Source organism: Drosophila erecta, unplaced genomic scaffold, assembly GCF_003286155.1.
Source record: "Drosophila erecta strain 14021-0224.00,06,07 unplaced genomic scaffold, DereRS2 tig00000021-arrow-pilon, whole genome shotgun sequence".
Classification (NCBI taxonomy): Eukaryota; Metazoa; Arthropoda; class Insecta; order Diptera; family Drosophilidae; genus Drosophila; species Drosophila erecta.
Window position 1 is genome coordinate 90,358 of NW_020825198.1, and position 8,749 is coordinate 99,106.

Consider the following 8,749-nt stretch of genomic DNA (forward strand, 5'->3'; position numbering starts at 1 on the left):
CCACGTCACATCCTGGCTGATTGCAGAGTGCGGATTTGTTTTCGCTCCCTGCCAGCCGGTGACTTTTTATTCCTATTTATAGAACCCACAACAGCCCACACACATCGCTTGGCGGCATTGAACAGCTGGAGCAGCCAACGTCACCGAAACCCAAGCCGGAAAAAGAAGAGTCGTGGGTGGCGGAGTCAGCGTCAGGATAAATGGGCCATCCAACGTGGGCGAAATTGCCATTTTGCTATTTTGCTAAACTTATTTGCAGATTGCACTTTCTGTTCCAAGAGGCGTTGGATCGCAGATGCCAATTAAGACTTGTTAAATTATCATTCTTATATTGGCATTACATACCTTCCGCCCACTTGTACATTAGATTGTGGACCTCAGCCCAGCTACCCTATAAATAGACCACTGCAGTTATATGGCCAATCTCTGGAGCTGACCAAGTTCGTTCTTCTCGTAAATTTTCATTACAGGCCAAGGCGGATGAAGCCCACTCTGAAATAGGCTGATTTGCGGTGGCGAAGGATATCCGCTCATTGAGGTTGAAAGGAACTGTATGATTTCTGCTAGTTTGCTGGGCTAACTTCAATGATGCCCACACAAGTAGGCGAGTTTGCATTGAAAGATATGCTGCAGCGACTAGATGGCTACCAGTGCTGGTAAATGGGTTGCACCTGGCCATATCGGGTATGTGTGTCATTGGCCTGGCCTATATAGACGCCGGGTACAGTCTGTCATTTCCATTTCCATTTCCACTGCCACTTCCAGTTGCATTGTTCCATATTCGCCGGAGCCGAAGCGGTCACGAAAGCCCTCGCTTATGCACATATATACAAATCGGGTATATATCGGTGTATATACTCGTATATACTGTCCCACATCTGTGCGTCGTCGTATACAAGCCACAGAATGTACACAGGACTCCGGGCGGTTCAGTTGAGTCGAGTGTATCGCCGTATACATTGTGCAATAAAATATTTACACGATACATTTTAGCTGCGCCATTCTGAAGAATACTCGACCTGGCATCTACGGCATCAAAAGCGGCAACTGAATGCCGAACGTACCACGATGGTACCATCATGGTTACCGACTAAAGTCCTGCTGGCGTTTTGGAAGTAGAGTTCAAGGACTTTGTTGTAGCTACACTAAATATACATAGGTCATTCTCGATTTAAGAACATCTTTTTAACTGGTTTTTATTATACTTAAAATTGTGTCTACGATAAATGGATACTGTGACGACCCTCTTGCCCACTCAATCGTACTCATTCTTCCACAGACACCTCAACCCATTTTCCAAGTACTATGCACAATGTACCCTGGAGTCTCAAACTGTTCTTTCTCTCCCCCTTGAGACGTCTGTGACTTACGCTTATTGCAGTTGGCAAGCTAAACCTACACTGCCCATCAAGCCGTAGCACTCGTTACCACCCCAGCAAACGCCCAGCATCATTCAATGCAAACTTCATTTACGTTGTCCTGTTTCAGGTTTTACGTTACGCTACGCGTCCTATATACGAGAATATACGAACCTATGTAGTATGTATCTGTACATACGTATATAAAGGGGGACGCCGAGTGCAAAGCGCGAAGCCATGTGCCCCGTCATCGTCATTTTACGATAAATTCAACTACGAGTCGAGTGACGAGTCCAGTGACGTAACAATCCACGCGAGAGAGTGAGCTAGAGGGCGCGGTTGGCGGGGCAGAGCGGAGCAGGATACGCCCACGCTAGCGTAAAACTTCGGGCGTAGTAACCTATTTACCAAACGAGCTTCTTCGCACACACACAGAGCTCATAGTGTGTATGTGTATACAGCTGTGGGCCGAGTACCTCCCACTTTTTCTCGCCTGTTGCAGGGTTATTCCTTTTCTACCGGGTCGACTTTAAGCAGTGACGTCACATATTACACATACGTCTGTAGCTCATCACCGAGGCCTCCAACGGCGTGAATGTGCGTCTGGCAAAATGGTGACTCTGTGACCGGGAAATTAGCGTGTCCGTCACTGGCGTCATTGGTGGCGATTCGAAGCGGCTCGATGCGTCTCGAATTGGAACAACACGTGTCGGGCCTGCCGCCATTACTTGACACTGGGCCATTAGTAATCGCTAGTCCGTATCCGATACCTGTGTTCATAAGTATCAGTGTATCTATATCTCGGCTAGGGCAGAAAAGTGGCCAGCAAGCAGTGAGACTCAGCACCACGTCGCCTCTTGCACTTTAAAATTTAGAAACGGATCAAATATATTGCAAAAAATCGAGTATTAGTATGTAAGAGTAGGTCAAGCCTTTAAAGAGAGTTATTAAATCATTATGTGTTACAGTAAATATTGTACACTCTTGCGATCTATCATTTCGGGGTAGATCTGTAATGACAAAGATCGTCGTGACACTTTATTTCAAAATTATTATTATTTTCAGACGATGGGTGGAAAGAATGCAACAGGGAATTTCATCAAAAATTAAAAAATGTTCCAAGGCTGCAGTTCTGAACTCCATAACTCAACTTATCTTAATCGGATTTTGAAATGGTATACCTCTAAATGTTTCTGGTGCAATTCTCTAAAAATCTGCATTCAAATTTATAAATCTATTTTTTTTTTAATTTTTTGTAATTTTTCTGATGTATAAGTTGAAATTGGAAAAAATTAAAAAATGTTCCAAGGCTGAAGTTCTGAACTCCATAACTCAACTTATATTAATCGGATTTTAAAGTGGCATACCTCTAAATGTTTCTGAAGCAATTCTCTAAAAATCTGCATTCAAATTTAAAAATTTATTTTTTGACAATTTTTTTGTAATTTTTTTGATGTGATGATGTAGAAATTCAAAAAAGTTAAGAAATGTCCTAAGGCTGAAGTTCTTAAGTCCATAACTCGACTTATATTAATCGGATTTTGAAGTGGCATACCTCTAAATGTTTCTGGCGAAATTCTCTAAAAATCTGCATTCAAATTTGGAAATTTATTTTTTTTCAATATTTTTGTCATTTTCCTGATGTACAAACTCAAAATAATTAAAAAGGGCCCCAAGGCTGAAGTTCTAAAGTCCATAACTCAACTTATATTAATCGGATTTTAAAGTGGCATACCTCTAAATGTTTCTGAAGCAATTCTCTAAAAATCTGCATTCAAATTTAAAAATTTATTTTTTGACAATTTTTTTGTAATTTTTTTGATGTGATGATGTAGAAATTCAAAAAAGTTAAGAAATGTCCTAAGGCTGAAGTTCTTAAGTCCATAACTCGACTTATATTAATCGGATTTTGAAGTGGCATACCTCTAAATGTTTCTGGCGAAATTCTCTAAAAATCTGCATTCAAATTTATAAATTTATTTTTTTTCAATATTTTTGTCATTTTCCTGATGTACAAATTCAAAATAATTAAAAAGGGCCCCAAGGCTGAAGTTCTAAAGTCCATAACTCAACTTATATTAATCGGATTTTAAAGTGGCATACCTCTAAATGTTTCTGGTGCAATTCTCTAAAAATCTGCATTCAAATTTAAAAATTTATTTTTTGACAATTTTTTTGTAATTTTTTTGATGTGATGATGTAGAAATTCAAAAAAGTTAAGAAATGTCCTAAGGCTGAAGTTCTTAAGTCCATAACTCGACTTATATTAATCGGATTTTGAAGTGGCATACCTCTAAATGTTTCTGGCGAAATTCTCTATAAATCTGCATTCAAATTTGGAAATTTATTTTTTTTCAATATTTTTGTCATTTTCCTGATGTACAAACTCAAAATAATTAAAAAGGGCCCCAAGGCTGAAGTTCTAAAGTCCATAACTCAACTTATATTAATCGGATTTTAAAGTGGCATACCTCTAAATGTTTCTGAAGCAATTCTCTAAAAATCTGCATTCAAATTTAAAAATTTATTTTTTGACAATTTTTTTGTAATTTTTTTGATGTGATGATGTAGAAATTAAAAAAGTTAAGAAATGTCCTAAGGCTGAAGTTCTTAAGTCCATAACTCGACTTATATTAATCGGATTTTGAAGTGGCATACCTCTAAATGTTTCTGGCGAAATTCTCTAAAAATCTGCATTCAAATTTGGAAATTTATTTTTTTTCAATATTTTTGTCATTTTCCTGATGTACAAACTCAAAATAATTAAAAAGGGCCCCAAGGCTGAAGTTCTAAAGTCCATAACTCAACTTATATTAATCGGATTTTAAAGTGGCATACCTCTAAATGTTTCTGGTGCAATTCTCTAAAAATCTGCATTCAAATTTATAAATCTATTTTTTTTTTAATTTTTTGTAATTTTTCTGATGTATGATGTTGAAATTCGAGAAAATAAAAAATGTTCCAAGGCTGAAGTTCTGAACTCCATAACTCAACTTATCTTAATCGGATTTTGAAGTGGTATACCTCTAAATGTTTCTGGCGCAATTCTCTAAAAATCTGCATTTAAATTTTAAAACTTGTTTTAATTAATTTTTTTTGTAAATATATCCGTTACTCGTAGAGTAAAAGGGTAGACTACATTCGTTGAAAAGTATGTAACAGGCAGAAGGAAACGTTTCCGACCATATACATATATTCTTGATCAGGATCAATAGCCGAGTCGATCTAAGGAACTACAAAAGCTAGACTGTTGAGATTAAGCATACAGCTTCCAGAGACATAGACGCAGCGCAAGTTTGTTTCCAAATGTTGCCACGCCCACTCTAACGCCCATAAACCTCACCAAACTCTCACGCCCACACTTTACAAAAATGTTAAAGTTTTTTTTCATTTTATTACTTTTTCCCCAATTTCTACCGATATTCCAGAAAATCTTGAAATTTCTTGTTTGCACTTCCACTAGCTGAGTGACTGGTATCTGATAGTCGGGGAACTCGACTATAGCATTCTATCTTGTTTTATATTAAACTCTGCTTCTCTTTGGGAATAATTTAATACTAATCAGTCCCAGAAACAGTCATTCAATTACTCATTTCGTTTTCTTTTATATTTCAAATCGTCGAGGACTGTCCACCCCCAACGTAAATTGCATATAATATTCTCCTGGGTCGGCAACAGTATGCCTAAGGAACCTTCTCGACCCTGAGGACAGGATCCATTAGTCAGCCGCCCACGTATGTGTGTGGGTTTTCCAGGTCTCGGTCCCCAGTTCACTCGCCATCATTTAGTTCCATCTTCTCATCCCAGTTTCCAGCTTTCTTCCGGATTTGTTTCGGTTTCGGTTTCAGCTATTCAGCTGCATTATTTAAGCGGTGACCGCAGGGCAAGTGCAACTCAGTCGTCTTCGGTCAGCGCCCGCTGCACTTGAAAATGAAACAGCCGCAAAGAGCTTGAAAGCGAAACCGAAACCGAAACCAAATCGAAATACGAATCCAAATACCAAAAGCCAATATAAAAGCAATGTTCTGTGAATTTCAATTTTTAAGTCGTGATACATACGTTGTCTCCTGTTTGGTACGAGTCGCACTTGCTACAGGCGACACTGGCTATGCGAAAGGTAAGTGGGTGTCTAGTATTCTCGGGCGGAAAGGTCAGAGGTGAGAACCAGAACATTCCGCGCTGCACAAGGAAAGGCACATGGCACCGCCCACCCGCGCCCACATAGAAAGGTCACATGTTGTCTGCATTGGCATTTTCGCTTTTCTGCGCTTCGGCCTTTCCTATTGCTTTTGCTGGCGCTGAACTTGAGCGATAGCATCGCACCCTGCAATACCGTGCACCAAAAAATGCAGGGATAGCAAAATGTTTGCAAAATGTGCACAAAAATTTAGAAAGGCATGTGAAAAAGAAGTAAAAGATTAACATCTATATTTTTGCTGGCAATAATAATATTATAATATTATATTAGAACCAGATTCTGGGCCGCACCATTGCTAAACGACCTCAAAACGACTGCAAGTCTAAGCAAACTGTTAAGAACAGTGCAGCATTGGCTGAAAAACAAAAACACGGGCCAGAAGCTTTATCTTTAAGAACGACCTAGGAGAAGCCGGCATACAAAAGGCCGCCCCTAAGTACCCACTAGGGGCACCCACTGCACTCCTTTCTCTCCGGAGGCGAACAAACATCTTTGCTACGACGCAATTGGAAAACATATTCATGCAATCATCAATTGCGCTTTGGCTGGCGGAACAAAAACACACACAAATTTACGAAGTGCAAATAAAAGAATGAAGAAAGGAAAACTACGAACTGGGAATGCCCTCAAAGTGGGATTACCGTACGGCAGAGGTTAGGTAAGCTTTCTTTTACAACCATGAGAAAAAGCAAGTGGAAGATTATTATGGGATCAATAAGTACAAGAAAGTAATCACAAAAATTAATATAATAATCAAGATGACAGGTGTACATTTAAAAAATCCAAGTGACCACATTTCGAAATGAGGAGAATACTTAAAAAATAATAATGCTAAACCCAAGCTACCCCGATGTTTTCCGATTTGCAACTAAACTGCCAATAACACCAAACTAATGCATATGCAAATGGCATTATTGCGCTAAGCGTTTGTGACGAAAGCCAGGTGCATTGGATCGTTCTCGGAGAATTGGCCCATTTTCACCTGGCATCTGGTGGCCCTGACACACGCCCCATAAAATAGCCACTCGAGCCCGGTTGAAAGAAGAGTGCCAGAACCGATGTACGGCGCACTTGTCGTTTGTCGTGTTGCACGTGAAACGAGAACGTGGGAACGGATTGCGAACCAAGAGGAAAAGTGGAGAATCGCCGCCGAGGCGCCATCTGAAAATTATTTATTGTTTAAGCTGCAGTCACCTGTTTGTCCTCCTGACCGCCTACGCCTCTCCCTCCTCTTTCACGAAAGCAGAAGAATATAAAAAACGGGCGTTTAGAATTTTAACTAAACCGTTTGAGGAAAGTGGGATGTCGCCATGCGCCTGCTCCTTTTTTAATTGACCATTGCGAATTCGTTTGGCGCCAATTTCATTTTCACGCCGCCTGGCGCCACACGCGGCGTTTGCGCAATGTACACCGGGCGAAAAAGGGGGACATTGGGTGGTATGTGTGAAACTCTCATTGATTTGGTTTCCGGTTCTCCTATTCATTCATTTTTTGTTTGCTGTGTCGGCGGCCCGATAGGGCGGGTGTTAATTAAATTATGGCTTTTAATTCAATTGTTTCTGCTCGACATGTGCATTAATTTATAATCGAATTTGATCAAAATTCAAAGGGAAAACGAACAGAACTTTATTAATTTATCGTCCCGTGGGAAAATCTTCGTGGGAAAATAAAGAACCAAAAACAAAATAATAGCGGTTCTGTTGCTTTAGACTTGAAAATAGCTTATGTATGCACCTGCTTAAAAATGAAAGCCCTTAGAGTCGAGATGGTATTTCAGTAATAGAGATGGTCATTCTCAGAGTGCTGATTTTGGTTCGCATATGGGCACTTATCATTCTGACATTAAGGCATGTCAAGGCATTAAGAGTCTTCTCTCCGCCTTTTGAATTTCTTATATTCAGATGTCAAATGGTGGCTTGGTGCAGACATGATAAGCGAAGTGACGAAATGGATTTGGCTGGGCGCCAAGCATTTTCAAAATTTATCCCATAAAGCAACCGAAATATTTCCCCAGCCAATTATGATGATTAAAAAGAAAGAAATATTACCCTAATGCGCTATCAAAAAACCGTAGCCCTCACCACTATTTGCTAATAAATTAAACAAATTGAGGACGGATCGGCGGGTCCATTGATGTGTAACTCTGGGATACCGACGAGTCAACGGGTTTATTAATGGGCAAACTTAGTGACAACTAAATGAGAGCTCCGAGGGTTCCAAACCGGTTTGGCTGCCGAGCTTAGGGATTCCAAGCGATTCCAGCAATTAAACGAGACCAGCCCGAGAAACTGGTGCACAAAGCCCATCGAATGTGATGCCTAAAAAACCTGAAGCTAAGATCTCAGCAAATCGGGTTTCGTCGCTAATGAAAATGGAAATCCAAAACAAAAACAGAAACCAAAACGATTTCAGCTAAAGTTTTGAGAAATTAACTTTTTATACTAAGCGTTTGGCTGGAAATAATGCGTATGCAAATGGGATTTTGAAAATATTTTTCAGGCGACATTGTGTCTCGCCGAACCTATATTGTGCTGCCTATTAGAAATGCTAATTTCGAATATTTTTTAGCAGAAAGCAAGAACCGCAAAGCAAAATAAATTAGCCACAAAATGCTAAAAGCAGAGGCCAGAAGCAAAACGATATTAAATGCACGTCCCAAAACAAACTGAGCCACCAAACTCCGCTAAGGGCAATGCAAATTAAATTGAATGTGACTATTGATTTAGGATCAGTATTGCTGAAATTTCCGAAAAGTAATAGCGAACCAGTAAAAAAGTGTCTTTAAATATTAATATGACGTACATATTTAGTTATGTACGCTTAAATTACTGACTTTTTTTTCCATTTTTGATCCATTTGACCCTAACCGGCATTCAGTTTAAGCTAGTGCTTATCTTATCAGCTATACGAATAAAAAACTAAACATACATAAACAAAACATAAAAAAACACATAAAACTTTAATAAAAATTTTATTAATTTGACACTCAACCAATAATAGATTTTGAAAAACCTGTGAGTTATGAAAATAGCACGACCAGAACTAATTTTGATAAAAGAGATAAAATATATGTATGCTCGGAAAATTGTAAAATGGACATCTCACAATACAGGAACAACAACCAAAAATAATGTGAGTGGAAAACTTGATGACGAAAGAGCGTCGGTATCCACGTCGGCAAAGCAATTGCAGT